The sequence below is a fragment of the Dreissena polymorpha genome, chromosome 9 (genome assembly GCF_020536995.1).
Source record: "Dreissena polymorpha isolate Duluth1 chromosome 9, UMN_Dpol_1.0, whole genome shotgun sequence".
NCBI classification, from domain to species: Eukaryota; Metazoa; Mollusca; class Bivalvia; order Myida; family Dreissenidae; genus Dreissena; species Dreissena polymorpha.
In genome coordinates this window covers 23,183,651-23,201,424 of record NC_068363.1, presented here as the reverse complement: position 1 = coordinate 23,201,424, position 17,774 = coordinate 23,183,651, and the positions used below count along the sequence as shown (strand labels likewise).

The window sequence follows — 17,774 nt, the reverse complement described above, 5'->3', positions numbered from 1 at the left end:
TACTATAATTTCTTCATTTCTACACCGATTCACTTCAAATTGATATTGAACTTCTCTTATGACAATACAGTCAATCTCAACTATGCATGGCCCCATTACCAACCCTGGGGCGCCCCGCCCACATAGACCACACCCACCCAAAATTGCCTTTTACTATAATTTCTTCATTTCTACACCGATTCACTTCAAATTGATACTGAACCTCTCTTATGACAATACGGTCAATCTCAACTATGCATGGCCCCATTACCAACCCTGGGGCACACCTAGGTCAAACATTCGGCATGGGGATACGCGTCGGCCTCTGCCGCGCCATTTCTAGTTTCAATTAAAAATGCAAGTCATTTGAATTAACAGGTCTGAAAACATGACTTATTCAATGTGAATATGAGTTGCGTTCTGACAAAACTGGGCATAATGCATGTGGGTCAAGTGTCGTCCCAGATAAGCCTGTGCAGTCCACACAGGCTAAGCAGGGACGACACTTATCGTTTTTACATTTTTCGTTTAAATGAAGTCTCTTCTTAGCAAAAATCCAATTTAGGCGTATAGTTTAGTCCCTGATTATTCTGTGTGGACTGCAATATCTGGGCTAATCTGGGATGACACTTTACGCACATGCATTATGCCTAGTTTTCTCAGATCACGACACCTATGATCTAAAAAAATGTATTTGCTACTACATTCCTGTAACGAAGGCCATCTTCATTTCCATGGTAATTTTCAGGATGATCTGGTAAGGCATCTATGTCCAAAGGATCCATTGGCAGATTTCGCATGTTGCATATGTTGTGCAATACAGCACATGACAAAATCACCCTGTTAATAAAAATATTAATTAAGTTACACAAGTTGCATAAAAATGTCATAAAAACCTAAAATATGTATAACATGTAATTATAACATAAATAATACTTGAAACATATGAATTTTTTGTTCATTAATTCAGGTGCTGTTTAGAGTGTCGTTTTTTTCAAGACAGGGGCAAGATATTAATCATTAATGTTACTTAACATGAAATTACATTAAAATTTTAAGTTAGCTGTAGAGTCATACAAGCATATTTATTTAAGAAATACTTTTTTTGAAGCTGTGTTGTGTTAACATAAAATTTAATCTTCATGTAGAGAACAAAACTATATCTCTCAGTGACTAACATATTCTGTTAAACTATTAAATTTGTCGTAGTGACTGTTCACTGTGTATCAAAGTAACATGATTACAGGTTCTTATAATGAACTCACTTGCATGACTTTAATGGATGCAATCTAATTTCATTGTGCAGAATCGCCCATCTCCTTTTCAAAATCCCTATGGAGCGCTCAACCACAGATCTCGTACGTTTGTGTGCCCTTTAATACAAAAGTAAATGGTTAAATTCTTCTGATAATTGATTTTATCTTTTGTAGTAAAAGCATTATTGCATGGTCATGAAGAAGTGGATAATTTTTCCCTGATAAAAGCAACATTCTTTTATATTTATTGAGTACCCAGAATTGCACATCATTAATGTATAACTAAATACTTTTTATGAAGTGTAATACATTAAAAACATTTCATGAGAATTACACACAATATGAAATTATAGTATTAACATAAATCAGACATGCACATATAAGCACCAAGGGTCTTTACATTTTGCTCAGGAACAAGATGGAGTGGAGGAGCATTTATTTGAGGTCAAAGTAATGAAATTCTTTTAGAAGAAAATCATAGAAACTTAACTGTCGCTCATAAAGTTATTAAACATTGCGGTGAAAAATTCATATTGATTGCTAGGTTTGCTTTTATATGAGCTATGGTGTTGTTATGGAAAATCTGTTACTATGTAGTAGAATTTACAATGTATTTTTTTAACCTGTTGTAAATCAGCTGGTGCTCTGCAGCCGGATTCATGAATGGAGTCAGAAGCCATCTCTTGCACGGATAACCTGAATCTCCCAGGAGATATTGGTGTTGGTCATGGACAATGTTCTGCTCCATGATTTGATGTAAGCTGCTTTGCCTGAGTATTCTGGCATCATGGACAGCACCAGGCCATCGCGGTACAATGTCTCTAATAAGACAATTGGCATCAAACATGATCTGTAAAAAAAACATTATATGGAGATACAAACATAGTAGGCCTATTAATATTCTTTTCCACTTGTATATTTTTTTACCACTGTTATATTTGTAGCATAGTACACTATACCATATTAGAAAAACATATGTACAACAAATAAGAAGTTATATTAAAATGTCATTCACAATCCATGCATTTCAGTATAAAAAGAGAATATACGAAAGAAGAATCGCAAATTGGCTCCCAATTACTGTGAAACCATTATTAATCGTCAGGCATTAATTTTCATAAATTTCGTCACTCGACCGATCGGCGAATTTAAGATCCTAACGAACAATCATGCTCTATGTTTGAACAAAAACAAACACTAACTTGAACAATATTTCAAAACTTTACCGTAGACATGAGGCATTAAATTCCAACATAATCCATGCACACATTCACTGCTGTTTCGTAATCAAGATTAATCCGGTTTTGACACAAAGGGATGTAGATTACACAAGGTACTTAACTGACACGTTACACTTCTTTAAAATGCGTGTGCAGTACAGCTGTATCGAATCCGTTGACTTCGTTTATGTAGAATGGTAATGAATTAGCGCTAATTGTTTATAACTTTATTACCCATTAGGTGCATTGTGTTTTTCAGGGGTGTTGCATATTAACCATCACGCAGCGAATGCCGATGAAAGACAATAAACCAAATGAAAAGATGACGATGTGTGATCAACATGCGTATTTATCACAAGTTAATAAAGAATATTTTAATTGCTGTTTGTTGTTTGATTGTTTGCGTTTAACCACACTTATTACTATTTTATATGTATCAATTTATTTATTTTTAAATTATTGACATTATTGATTTATATACCGGTAGTTTACTTTTTAAGAACAAACACACACATAGAGTTTATAATTTTAATGTTGATATCAGGATAAAAAGTGACATTTGAGACCAATTACTGTTCTTAAAATTATCAAAAATGTACGCTTGAAACTTTATTGAAAAGTGACAAAATAATTTCCTAACACTAGTTATTACCCATATTGTTCGCACCTTCCCTAATTTGTGCCGATAAAGGTACGATTGTTATCAGTATGGCAATTATAATAATAGAATAAGACTTATTGGCAATTGGCTTCGTTGTTAAAAACACTCGTTAACGGTTATTCGATCCCACTTGTCCGCTAATCATAACAATGAACGTGTGAATGGCATACATTAAGAGGGTCCATTACTGTCCCTTGATAACAAAAGACTAGTTAATTGGCATGTGACAAACAGGCCCCACCTCCTGCAGTGATTCTCAAGTGTGTTCCCGCATTCGTACCACGATTTTTCGCAACTGCGATTGATCGCGAATATGTATTACACACAAATCGGATATTGACTGACGCATTTTTTTTAAATTCAAAATCAGAAATCGGCGAATTTAAGTGCTGACGAAATCGTCATTTTTATAAAAATGACGAAATTTTGTGCTGTCGAAAATAAATGGTTTCACAGTAATTATTGGAATTTTTTTGGCATTTTAAACCAAATAAGCATGTTTATTGTGCACATTAGAAAAGGTTATCAGAATAAATCATAAACTGCATGCATATATTGAAAATGTGTTTATATTATTAATGATTAAACTTAAAAAAAAACATTGAACACTGATTCACAAAGTTGAAGAATTTAATAAAATATATATAGCTACAGAACTGTATGTTTTCGATATTTTGAAAATAACAACATTACCTGAGTGTTTATGGAATGATATCCCATCCGGTTGACATACGCGGGTTCATCCACATGTGGGGCTTGTATATGGACATGTGTACCATCTATTACCCCAATTACATTTGGAAATCTGGCAATATTGTAGAAATCCTCCTTTATTTGGCGGATTTCTCCCGCAGCAGTTGGTAGATTTATGAATTGTCTTACAATTTCAGGCTCTGTCAACGCATCAGTAACCTGTGTAATTACCCGTGAAGCTGTGGGTTGAGAAACCTCATGGACATCACCATCATTTAGTTGAATGGTAGATGTCGCAAAATATCGTAATGAAATGAGAATTTTTTTCGATACTGTTCAAACTATTGTTTCTGTTGTTTGTTGGTGCAATTACAGGAGTAAGTAGGTCATTCAGAAATAAAATTCCCTGTCTGTCCAAACGGTAGCGTTCAATAAGTTCAGAATTTTGTAGACTGTCTAGTTAATCTACCCTGTGAATAAAACGTCTAGCCATTCTGAAAAAGCAAATAAACAGAAAAATAGTTTGCACTTACTTCATAATTCCGTGTTAAAAGTAATACACATATTCGTAGACATTGCAAAAGGGAAAGATAAACACAATCTGACATGCGATACAGTATAACCACATTGTCAGATATATAAACACATCCCAGGCACAAGTACATAAAGCCTGCTTGTGTCCTAATATTTTCATTTCTTGAAATATATGATGCATACTGAGAAACGACGTTAAATGATACAAAAATCTATTGTTGTATTTATGAAATGAAATTCGCGTTAGATGACAACGATTTTACTTCCGGTAGAGTGTTTAAAAAACGGACTTTGAAAGTCAACGGAAAACATATCGGTCTCTGTTAAGAACGGTGATACATTTCAAAGAAAAAACATACCTTTGGGATGGATTTTGGTCGAAAAATGACGAAAACCACGGAAACTCGTCTGCTACGACGCCATTTTTAAGGTGATTTCGTTGGACTTAAGAGAGGTGTATGTGTCCCTTAACTTTGAGGGAAAAAACGGTCAACCTAAGGCGTATTTCTAAGGTTAGGAGTTTAGTGAATATGAATTAAGGCATTTCCTCAAATTTAAGGGGAAAACATAAAAAAACTTAGGCAAAATGACAACCTTAGGTTATTTTTCTCCCTTAGGTGGTTGGTGAATACTGGCCCAGGGCTCTCGGAAACGCTTAATTATGCGTATTTGTATGCATAAATTTGAAAAGAGACGCATGTTCCAAACCAATCGAGAGTCCCTGCTACGCACGTTTTTTTTGCAATAAAAATGTATAAAATATCGAAAATTGCGTCATATCAAGCAGTTGAAATGTACTGAAATTGTCCGCAATTCAAATCCGGACTGGTTTTCAATTTGGTTTCATTGTCAGCGTAAGCATTTAAACAAAAAGCGAAACCCGATCGGCACCATAGTAAGCGACCACTCCAATCGGGAACCCTCCGACAATTCCGCCATAACGGCGATCGTCTTGCGACCACGCGTGACCCCTTTTTTATGAAAGCGCGCATGATAGCTGGGCCAATCAATATCAAGCTCGCTTACACCTGAGATACCTTTGTTGATTGAAATGTTAGAACGGGCGGAGCTATAGGTTCATAATCCGAGCTAGACACAATATACACTGAAAGCACGCGCTGTCACTCAACAAAACATGCCAATACATTTTCCGCCAGAGTAATAATCCGGTAATATAATTATGAATGAAAGTTGCGAATCTGATCGACAGAACAGCCGAAAGTTATTTTTATGGGCGGAACTTTACATAAAATAGTACACAAGAAAAATAATATACATTTGTACATTGTATAAATCTTATGTAATAACCCTGTTAGAATCCAGTGTTTTTATGGCAATTTTGGGGCCAATATTCGGCCCCATTCCCCTAAAAAAAGAGTATATATTTTCCCCTGATTTTGTAGAAAAAAATCCCCTCCATAATAAAAATAAAAAATTTATTTTTTTTTTTTTTTTTTTTTTTTAGAAAGAACTCTCTTACGATAAATATTTATTTCATAACAACTAACAAAGTATATAAATAATTAATAATATTATATGATTTTGAAATATTATAAAGAGTTACATTAAATTTGTATTTCCCAAATCAGTGTACTTTTCATATGAATTTCATGCTTTTCCCAAAATGGCCAGGAAAAGGCCTGATGTATCTACAGTACAGCCAAAGCGGAACAAACGTATTTCGCGATCCGCGGCGGCAAGGCGAAACAAGTCGATGCCGCGTCAGTCGTTGAAGCCGCGTCAGTATGCGGCGGCAAGTCGCATTTCGTCGCGAAACTTCGCATCTGTCCGCCGAGGCATGCCGCGGTCCGCGACATGATGCCGAGTCGATGCGATCATGAATTTTTTTTTTTAAATTATTAGTTACATGTAGTTAACAAAATTTGAAAGAACAATTATAATAATAATTAAAATCATAATAAATTTATTGTGCGCAGATTGTATTAGCATATACATGTAAGCATGGTTAATGTGTCTGGCCAATTATTAAGTTTGTTTCCCGCCCGTAGCGTATGTATTTCACACATAAACAAGGTCACGTAATTATGTTTTCGCACATACAAGTGGTCAAGGCTCCAGCATATGGTGGATTTATAAATTAATTGCATGTTGATTCCGCTTTTATATTTTAGCTGAGAAAATTAGCAGTTTGAAGCCACATCAATAATCAAGACCGTGACGACGTATTTGTAGTTTTGTTAAGCTTATTATAACTAATGTTCGAATATGCGTATATAAACACGTTTTATTTTGTTCATATTATACAATTAATATCGCTACTAATTACCCGATAATCCCGTATATTCCAGTTTTAAAGCAAATGCTGGTTAATATTTACGATACACAAACATTCTCGATATTTCCTTAAGTATCAAATACATTTTGGCATTTGTTACTATATATAGAGATGATGAAATAACGTCTAATCGGGGCGTTTTTTTTCTCCACTGAACACGCGATTTACGCCTGACGTGATGTTCATGTATTTATACAACACAAAATACACCCAAACTTTCCAAACGACGTTCTACATGTCTGCATAATTTTCGCGCGCTTTTTATGAAACAAAGGATATTTTAGCACTGTTTATTTGACGCTAGAATTTGCCAAAGGACGCGTTAGCATTAAAATTCGGAAGTGTGTTTCGGATTACAAATTTAATAATGATAATCGAACGAAACATAAACAGTTGCGCGTAATTAATTCTACGCTACACATACATGTATGTATATGTAGGTGGATATCTTTTCACTCGATCCGCCGCGTACGTATGCGGCGGATTTACTCCGCGAAAGTACGCGTGGTTAATACAGACTCAGCGTCGTTGCGCAGATCGATGCCGAGTGCCACGGCGATACGCCGCGTGAACACACGATTCGGCCGCCGCGGACTAATAATCTGGCCGTGGCGTAGCCACGGATTATGTTTGTGCCGCTTTGGCTGTACTGTATATATATTGTGCAGCGATTTTCCTCCTTCTTTATAAAGTACCGGTAAACGGTACTTTCCCAATCGAATGAAAATTCCCAAATTCCCAATCGGCATCTGAAAAAATCCCAAAACGATCAAAAGTTTCGTAACAAAACCCAACTTTCGGCGAGCGAACAAAGAAAATCGTATAGTTGTGTGCAACCACGCGCTCGATTAATTTCGGGTTTTATTATTCAGCGCGTGCAATGAATAGAGTCGTTACTGTTTCCGGTTCTTTTGTCAGGCAGCCAGAGTACTGTTTTACGTTGGTTTGTAACCTCCCCTCTGTGCAAAGTGTGTTCAGTCTAATGAACAATATTTGCACGACCATTCGGAACTGTCTATCACACGACACATTGACAGCACTAATGATGCTGTGCAGAGAGGGATGCCAGCAACTGATAGATGATCAAACATCAAAGATTGTTGAAATTTTCAAAAAAATGAAAGACAGAGACATTGCTTTATAAGAGATTAAAACAACTAGTAATTGATTTTGTGTGTTCTTAATAATATTCTGTTATTTATATCAAATTTATTACTTAATGTTCATTAAGGCATGTCTGCAAATGATTATTTTAATGGGTATGTTTAATTAAATATGAACTGCATGATGTATTCAATAAGACCCAAACTTCACGACGCGATTTTCCCAATTTAAGGATTTCACGATTCGATTTTTCCCAATTTTGAGGTTTTCACGACTCAATTTTTCCCAATTGAACCGGTACGGGTACTTTTCCCAATTGGACAAGGAAAATCGCTGATATTGTGTCAATATTTGATGATAAAAACATTTTAATTTGGTCCATTTTATTGATAAAAAAATGCTAACATTTGCCATTTAATTGATTAGAAAGTCCCAATTAGACACAAAATGGCTAGGAAAACTGAGACTGTGCATGAAGGCTTAACTGTCTGAAACTAATGTTGAAAAAATCATTGGTATATATTTTAGAACAAGAGTTCCGCGGTCGGAGATGACCGCATTGAAGCCGGATTTTTGATTTAAATGACAGGAAAGTACCTTTCGTGTTTTTGTCAATGCAATACTTAAATTACTGAAATATTGTTCAAAGGTCAAAATGAAATGTAAGTACCAGTGGTCATCTAAGTGTGCTTGCAAACCTTCATGTCAAGTTTGAAGACTCTATGTCCAAGCATACCAAAGTTATAACAATTTTAACATTTTAACATTTAAGGTCACAGTGACCTTGACCTTCAAATGAATGACATTGAAATGACCAGTGGTCATCTTCTAGTACTGGCCAATCTTTATTTCAAGTTTGAAGACTCTAGGTACAAGCATACCAAAGTTATAACATGAAATAAGAACTTTAACATTTTTACATTCAAGGTCACAGTGACCTTGACCTTCAAATGAATGACCTTGAAATGTCCAGTGGTTACTTACTAGTTCTGGCCAACCTTCATGTCAAGTTTCAAGACTCTAGGTCCAAGCATACCAAAGTTATAACAACTTTAACATTTTTACATTCAAGGTCACAGTGACCTTGACCTTCAAATGAATGACCTTGAAATGTCCAGTGGTTACTTACTAGTTCTGGCCAACCTTCATGTCAAGTTTCAAGACTCTAGGTCCAAGCATACCAAAGTTATAACAACTTTAACATTTTTATATTGAAGGTCACAGTGACCTTCACCTTCAAATGAATGACCTTGAAATGACCAGTGGTCATCTGTTAATCCTGGCCAACCTTCATGTCAAGTTTGAAGACTCTAGGTCCAAGCATACCAAAGTTATACCATGAAATAAGAACTTTAACATTTTTACATTCAAGGTCACAGTGACCTTGACCTTCAAATGAATGACCTTGAAATGACCAGTGGTTACTAACTAGTTATGGCCAACCTTCATGTCAAGTTTCAAGACTCTAGGTCCAAGCATACCAAAGTTATAACAACTTTAACATTTTTTATATTGAAGGTCACAGTGACCTTGACCTTCAAATGAATGACCTTGAAATGACCAGTGGTCATCTGTTAATCCTGGCCAACCTTCATGTCAAGTTTGAAGACTCTAGGTCCAAGCATACCAAAGTTATACCATGAAATAAGATCTTTAACATTTTCGAGCACGCCGCCACCCCGCCCCCCCGCCCGCCCGACAACATCAATCTATAAGCAGAGATTTTTTCGAAAAAAATCCGGCTAAAAAGGACAGAGAAATTCAGCTGTGAATATTACATTCATACATACATGTGTATTCATATAATAAATTTCAGAAAATATAAGAGTGAATTTTTAATTTTCCACTTTTCCTAAAAAACAACGCGTTTTTCCCCTTTCCACGGGCCCCGCCACCATTCCCCTATTTGTGAAAAAAAACACTGATGTTTTCCTGGTTTTGTTAAAAATGCACTGTAAAAATGTTCACATTATTTGCTTTTTTAATATAAACATATTTTTTTGCAAGTTGTGTGTCTTTTCTTTTTAATCACATGGGGCTTGTAATGATCTGTTGTGATTGTATCTCAAATACCCTTTTTACCATAAAGGTGTAAATATATTTTTTTTACAAAGGTTACAGGTCAGACAAGCAAAATTTTATGATCCCTTAAGCGAACACAAGACTAACAAAAACCAACTTAAACACACTTTTGTAGACAGAAGTGTGTTTAAGTTGTTTTTTGTGAGTTTTGGTATGTTGGTTTTTTGTGAGTTTTGGTATGTTGGTTTTTTGTGGGTTTTGGTATGTTGGTTTTTTGTGAGTTTTGGTATGTTGGTTTATGGGGATCCAGACATAAGCCCCCCAGGACAAAACCCCCCCAATGAAAAAATGAACATTTGGACAATTGCCCCCCAGTAGAAATGACAGGTAGAATATAAGCCCCCCAGTGCTTATTTTGCATCTGGACATTTGCCCCCCAGTGCTTATTTTAGACGTGGACATTTGCCCCCCAGTGCCTAATTCTAAATGACATTACTCAATTGAGCAGATAATCATGTCCAGTTATCACCACCTTTTAATCCTTTTTATTGATTAAATACAGAAGCCTTTAATTTTCATTAACAAGTATATTTTCAAAGCCACATGTCACACCTTTAACAAGCTGATAATCCTTTTGATTGATTAATTAAAAAACAATTCAAATTCTTTAAGATGTTTGTTTTACCTAAGATTAGGCAATTGAAGTGAGTTTCTGGACCTTTTTTATTTCGAATTATAATGATCCAAGTTTCTATGATTATATATTTAGGAGATATGAAATATTACTGAATCCAAATACAGAGATATACTAGTCTAATGGAAACAACATATGATATTAGCACTGGGGGGCTAATGTCCACTTCTAAAATAAGCATTGGGGGGCAAATATCCAGATGCAAAATAAGCACTGGGGGGCTTATATCCTACCCGTCATTTCTACTGGGGGGCAATTGTCCAAATGTTCATTTTTTCATTGGGGGGGTTTTGTCCTGGGGGGCTTATGTCCTACAATCTGGTTTTTGTGTGTCTTTGTAACACACAAAAAACCAACATACCCAAACTCACAAAAAACTAACTTACCAAAACTCACAAAAAACCAACTTACCAAAACCCACATATGTGTAACAAGTGAGTTTTTTCTGTGTTTAACTCAGTTTTAACCAAGTTGGTAAAAATACCCACTTTAAACACAGAAAAAAAACAACTTACCAAAACTCACAAAAAACCAACATACCGAAACTCACAAAAAACCAACATACCAAAACTCACAAAAAACCAAATTACCAAAACCCACATATGTGTAACAAGTGAGTTTTTTCTGTGTTTAACTCAGTTTTAACCAAGTTGGTAAAAATACCCACTTTAAACACAGAAAAAAACAACTTACCAAAACTCACAAAAAACCAACATACCGAAACTCACAAAAAACCAGCATACCAAAACTCACAAAAAACCAACTTACCAAAACCCACATATGTGTAACAAGTGAGTTTTTTCTGTGTTTAACTCAGTTTTAACCAAGTTGGTAAAAATACCCACTTTAAACACAGAAAAAACCAACTTACCAAAACTCACAAAAACCAACGTACCAAAACCCACTAAAAACCAACTGCCAATACCGCTTGGTTTAACACGGATAAAACCCGTGTAAAACTCGAGTTTTACACACTTATTTGGGAAGGGTATAGGCAGTTATCCATGGTGAATCTGGCATTATGCAATTCCTTATTAACTATAGTTAAGAGTTTGACCTAATGCAAAGTGTTCCGCGGCTGGAGACATATGCCCCCCCCCCCAAACGTGACCTTGACCTTTGACTTCAAACTCAATAGGAGTCATCTGCCAGTCATGATCAATGTACCTATGAAGTGTCATGATCCTAGGTCTAAGCATTCTTGAGTTATCATTCGGAAACAATTTGGTGGAAGGACCGACTGACCGACAGAGGGACCGACATGTGCAAAACAATATACCGCCTCTTCTTCGAGGGGGGGGGCATAAAAAAGTACCCTGCTGCTGAATTCAAAAACTATTTAATGTTTGTATCTGTGATTAAGCTCTGATACACACTAGTATGTGACTGCAGTTATTATATTTCTTGTGCAATGCAAAGACGCATTATGAGTGTTCAAAATGTGTTTATTTAAATCTTGTAACGACATGTAGACTAATTGACACTGTAAAAAAACGAATAACAAATAAAATTGCAAAGAAACATAGTTATGGCATGAATGCGTTCCTGTTAATATTTTGTTGATATTAGAAATGTTCAAAACAGTGATACATAGCATACAACATAAACGATCTCATATGTGGCTGGATGGACAGGTGGGTGGGACAGGTTCAATGTTTGTCAAAGTAATGGAATAAACTGACAATCACAAGTATACACTTACCTTTGTTAGTAGACAAGGGGGATTTTGTTTTCCTACAGCTATGGCGAATGAAAACATGTTGTTAAAGTGTTTGCAGTTCATCATAAAGCTGATGAGCCCGTTGAAGTCGGTATCTTGAACTGAAGTTTTTCCAACATATCCGTCTGGAGGGAAATAACACTTGGCAATTTCCCATGGATGTTTTGCCCATTGTTGAGCCGATGTATTCTTCCATGACGGATTACTAAATATATGTTGATTAACAATCTCGTCATGGACTTTATTACACACATTTATTGGACATGGTCGTGGTTGTTTTGCCGCATTATCATGCATAGCTGTGCAGTTGCCATGTGCACCTTGTTTTTTGCATACGCCTTGTGTCGGGCATTTAAGCAAATTTGCAGTGTGACAACCTTTACACGCGGCTGGCGCCGAACTTCTAGACCAGATAGTGTTGTATATATTGGTGTGTAAAGTTTTAGCCTCAATGTCCACGAATTGCTCTAAACCAGACTTTGCAATGTCAACTGCCAGCCACGCCTTCAGCCAGTTCGTCCTTTCCGCCTCAGTGAAGACAGCTGATAAACTCGCCATTGCGTTTTAGTCCACTAAATCCCTGTAATGCATATATCAGTTAATAACATTCATTTCCGAGCTTTTCTTAAAATGGATTTGTATAAAGAGGGATCTACCAATTTAATGTCAAGTGTGTGTTAAGGGTGCAGGATCACGTGTATTTGTTGTATTAATGCTTTATTGTTATTGTTATTTTGCTTTATTGTTATTGTAATTTTGACGATGAGCTGTATATGCTTAGGTCTTTATATCTATTATATCAATCAGAGTGATCGTTATGATGTTTGTGAACTGGGCTATCCTGATTGCACATGTTTTGAGACTTAAACATTCAATTGAAAGCTGATTGACCGTCTTCGCTTTACACTGTAGCATTTTAAAATAATCGGCTTTTTTGTTACGGAACAAAGTCGACCAAATTGACCAATCGGTTCAAAGCAGAACCTACCTGTATGATGTGCCCTATTGTGTTGGGCGCCAAGTGCTCCTTTATGTGATGTGTTTTTATTTTGCAATATACTAATACATATCCGTCATGCGTCATTTGGACAAACCATATGTATCTGAGACCCAATCTACCGTAGTTACTTGTGCAGACATCAAAAATGTCAGGTTGATAGTGTATGTTAAAGCTAAGTACAAATATTTGCAAAATATAATAAACAGTTTTTGGTGTCTCATTAATATGATTTATGCATTTATGAATGTAACAATTATATATGTAGTTGTATTATGCAGCAAAAACAATGACCTAATTTAGTTGTATTATGCAGCGAACACATTGTCCTGTTTGTTGAAATATGCAGCGAACAGTCATTGACCTGTTTGTTGCGTAATGCAGTGAAAACATTGACCTGTTTGTTGCATTATGCAGCGAACACATTGATCTGATTGTATTATGTAGTGAACACATTAACCTCATTGTTGCATTATGCAGCAAACACAATTTGACACGATTTAGTTGTATTATGCTGTGAACACATTTTCCTGATTTAGTTGCATTATGCAGTGAACATATTTACCTGATTGTTGTATTATACAGCAAACATATTGACCTGATTTATTTGTATTATGCAGTGAACACATTGACCTGATTTGGTTGTATTATGCAGAAATCATATTCATGTGATTTAGTTGTTTTATGCAGCGAACACATTGACATGATTTAGTTGTTTTACACAGCGAACGCATTGACCTGGTTTATTTGTATTATGCAGCAAACACATTGACCTGACTTAGTTTTATTGTGCAACGAACACATTGACCTGGTTTAATTGTTTTATGCAGCAAACACGTTGACAAGATTTAGTTGTATTATGCAGCAAAGGCATTGACCTGATTTCGAATTCTCAATTTAAATATGTTTATGTTAATTCATTATCTACAAGGCTGTCCGGTTACAGTTAGCGCAGTGGTTGGTTCATGCACTTCTCACTTCTGCAACCGGGGTTCAATCCCCATTCCCAGGGCACGTGAGTTTGGTAGGTGGTCACTATAAGGGACAGGTAGGTTTCCTCTGGACAATCCGGTTCCCCCACCCCTCCCCCGCCCACAGCATAAGACAACACCAAAATTGAATAACTTTCAGTAAAACTTAAATACATATGTAGCTGGAAACTGAAGCTTTAATTTAAAATACGTTTCAACTTTTTATGAGTCAAGTTATTAAATTTGGAAGGAGTGGTGGGACACACTATGGGTCTCCACATAATGCAGGCACTGTTCCGGAAGGACCTCATCAACTTAGAACATTATCTATGATTATAATCTTTTTTTTGTACCACCTCGCATCAATTTACGTAGATCACTTGTTTAAGCAATGAATGATTATCAGCATGTTTCTCAGCATGTGACATCCTGCCAATCTCTCATAGAGTAATAGTTACGTCTACCTTAAGTCTCGAATAGCATCACGCACATCAGGGTGTTATACTTTACTACGCGTGTATCACTGTTACCACATAGGTTGTTTTTTTTACACGCACATCAGGGTGTTATACTTTACTACGCATGTATCACTGTTACCACATAGGTTTTTTTTAAATATTTTAATGAAGGACCTGACCACAAAAGCCAATAAGAAACATACAAATATAATTAAACACAAATAATGCTACATTTATGAATACAATCAGTCAATATGTTAGGGTCGAATGGTATAACAAGGAGGTATTTTACTCAAGTTCAAAATGAAATTCACGCACATGAAATGGAGAACAAACATAAGTTTCCCTCCTACCAGTTTATAATACACACATTATAATAATTTTAAACAAAGTAACCATACTAGTATTACCGTATACGTGGGCTTATAAGACGCATTTTTAAGACTTAATTTAATAAGTTACAGTTCGGGTCGCGTCTTATAAGCGAGATACTGGTGAAAATAAACAAATTTTTCAAAATATCGAGTTTACTGGGCTTATGCTAGCTAAGTTGGACACTTGTCAGTTGTTTTGAATCATCGCGGCAGCCATTTGCATTTTCTCTAAAGTCTGTATTGGCCCGTACTGTGTATCGGAACGCTATGTTCAGTTACCGATTTATTTGTAATAAAATGTATTGTTACTGATTTTGTTGTCTATTATTTTTAATTTGAATTTTGTTATTTTTGGGGCGTAAGACGTTATATTGTCCATGATTATTTTTGAAAAGTTTTTATCACCTGATTGTCTGCACGCGACGTCGTTAAATGCCATATAAATTGGCCATTATAGTATACGTGTGTAAGCGGAACACGATGCCAACATGCTTAAAACAACAGCAAAATCAATCCTCAGATTGAAACTGTCAATTGTTTAATAAACACGCTGCCAATTACAAATGCTATTTGACAAATTTGTATCACCTGATCGTCTTTGTTCCACGTCGTTAATTTTCAATTAAGACATTATTGGCAATTAGGGTATCCTCTGAAATAAGTTACCAGTTTGCAACTGTCAATGTTAAATAAACACGTTTATTCAGGCGACCCACTAATGCCGATGACACATTATTTATTAGGGGCCAACAACGACGGGAGCAAAGAGCGACCGCATGCAATTATAGGCATATGGCTTTCTTCTTGACACGTGATTTCGATCTGCGCTTCGGAGTCTATCACTCTATCACGCGATTGGCTAATTTTATGAAAGTAGGCGTTACCTATTGTTGATAGACAATGGGCGTAAAATTTGCATAATCTAGGTAATAAAACTAAACGCTTTCAAAATATCTGCCTATTAGATTTCAATACCTGTCAAACAATACAATTAAGATGACTGACACGATCAATTTTGCTTGTGCATTGATATTACGAACATATTATGTTTGCAATTGATTAAATACGCAATTGTTAGAAATTTGGTTAATTTGATAATAATTTTTATTGCATGAATAATACTTGAAAATAAATTAAAACCCACTAATATATCATAAAATAAACAACTATTATTTACTTTGTTGTTTGATTATTTATTTTTCAGACTTGCGTGAATTACTAATTGTATGCAGCGCGAGTTTGAAAAATTCTTAATGTTTTACTAATTGATGATTTTCTTTAACATTCTGCCATTTTTCGGCCATTTTCCGGCCGATGAATACGGCAAAATTTGACCGCGTCTTACACGCGGGTCAGTCTCAAATCCACCCATTATAAAGTCCCAAGTCGGGGTGCGTCTTATAAGCCAGGGCGTCTTATAAGCGCACGTATACGGCATGCATGAGGAATTTGAGTTAAAACCTATGTTACTATTTTTTTATACCAGACGATGGGTATACAATGTATTAAATATTATAGTCTGATCGGGATATATGTTAATCCAACCTCATTCATACTCACATAATTCAGGGATTGTTTTCAATATTTTACAATTGCCATTAACGGGGGATGTGCCGAGTCGTGTAAGGACACACTCATCAAAGCGCAGAGCTATTTCCAGAGTATATCACTTAGATACGAAATGTGTTTGCAAAGCTTTCTTCCAGAAGGCGTTAGCTATTGGTGGCAGAATTATAGATACAGCACTGAAATCACATTTGCTTCCTTTGACAGGCGTGGAAAGCACACTCCCCATAACAAAACCCCAGATGCAATCATAGAAGATGTTCGTAATCATATAGAATCATTTCCTACTGTAATAGCACATTACACACGCCAAGACACTAAAAGGCGTTTTCTACGATCTGATTTGAATATAAGTAAATTGTAGCAGGCAGGCAATACATATCAAGTTCAATGTATCGTACAATTTTCTGTGAGGAGTTTCACTATTCATTCCATACAGGGATTTCAATAGACGCAGCATCCTGAAATTTGACGCGAGCAAATTAAAAATGACTCGTTTTTGAAGCAACCCTTTTTTCTGCTGTGCGTCATTTTGACGCATCGAAAATTAGACCAGTCAGTCAGTTAACATATCGAGTTCCATGGTAATAAATCCCGCTGTGCTTCTCATTGAAATTAATGTATCAGAATTTGAAACTCGGTCTATAATCGAGAGAATACCCCGGACGTTGTTTATCTTATCTCATCTCTTCCAATACACATGTCACCGTCTTAATAGTGCGTGCGCACTAACTGGGTAATTAGCAGCCGTGATTACGTGATAATTGATTGACCATCCGATTATTGCAGAGTTTTTTGCAGACTTTGCAGACGGCAAGGTTAAAGAAAGTCGGCAAAAATAAAGATAAAACAAAATTGAACAAATGTCTATTAATTACGTAGATCCACTATTCAGTCCAGCAAGTTTTGTCAGTTTGTTAATCTACCGATAATTACGAGTAACACCCATATATCTTATATAAACTGGAATACCAGTAAAAATTTTTTATACTAACAAGTCATAATACTACACATAAACATTGAGAAAACACATTACTTCGATTATATATAAATTATACGAGTAGAATTAAATTTCTACGTTATGACTTTCGACATTGTAAATTGCTGACGTATTGTAAATTAAATTATAACCCGCATTTAATTCAAAGCTGGCAATACAAATTACGAGTAATGGTGATTCAATAATGGAGAAAGCATTAACTGGATTTAACAAACATTTGATAAGGTTT

The 17,774-nt window shown here is 35.7% G+C and overlaps 3 protein-coding genes across 3 annotated transcripts in view; all 3 read right to left on the bottom strand.

The window, feature by feature from the left end:
• LOC127845915 (uncharacterized) overlaps positions 1 to 17,774 on the bottom strand; it is a 462,977-nt gene that overhangs the window by 336,210 nt on the left and 108,993 nt on the right. The window lies entirely within an intron of this gene.
• The window catches only part of LOC127845424 (uncharacterized), a 564,768-nt gene that overhangs the window by 510,733 nt on the left and 36,261 nt on the right, over positions 1 to 17,774 (bottom strand). Inside the window, exon 2 of the mRNA XM_052376326.1 lies at positions 12,162 to 12,759. The gene's annotated coding sequence lies outside the window, so the exon portion shown is untranslated. The remainder of the gene's footprint in view (positions 1 to 12,161; positions 12,760 to 17,774) is intronic.
• Positions 1 to 17,774, bottom strand: part of LOC127845416 (uncharacterized) — a 577,557-nt gene that overhangs the window by 535,000 nt on the left and 24,783 nt on the right. The window lies entirely within an intron of this gene.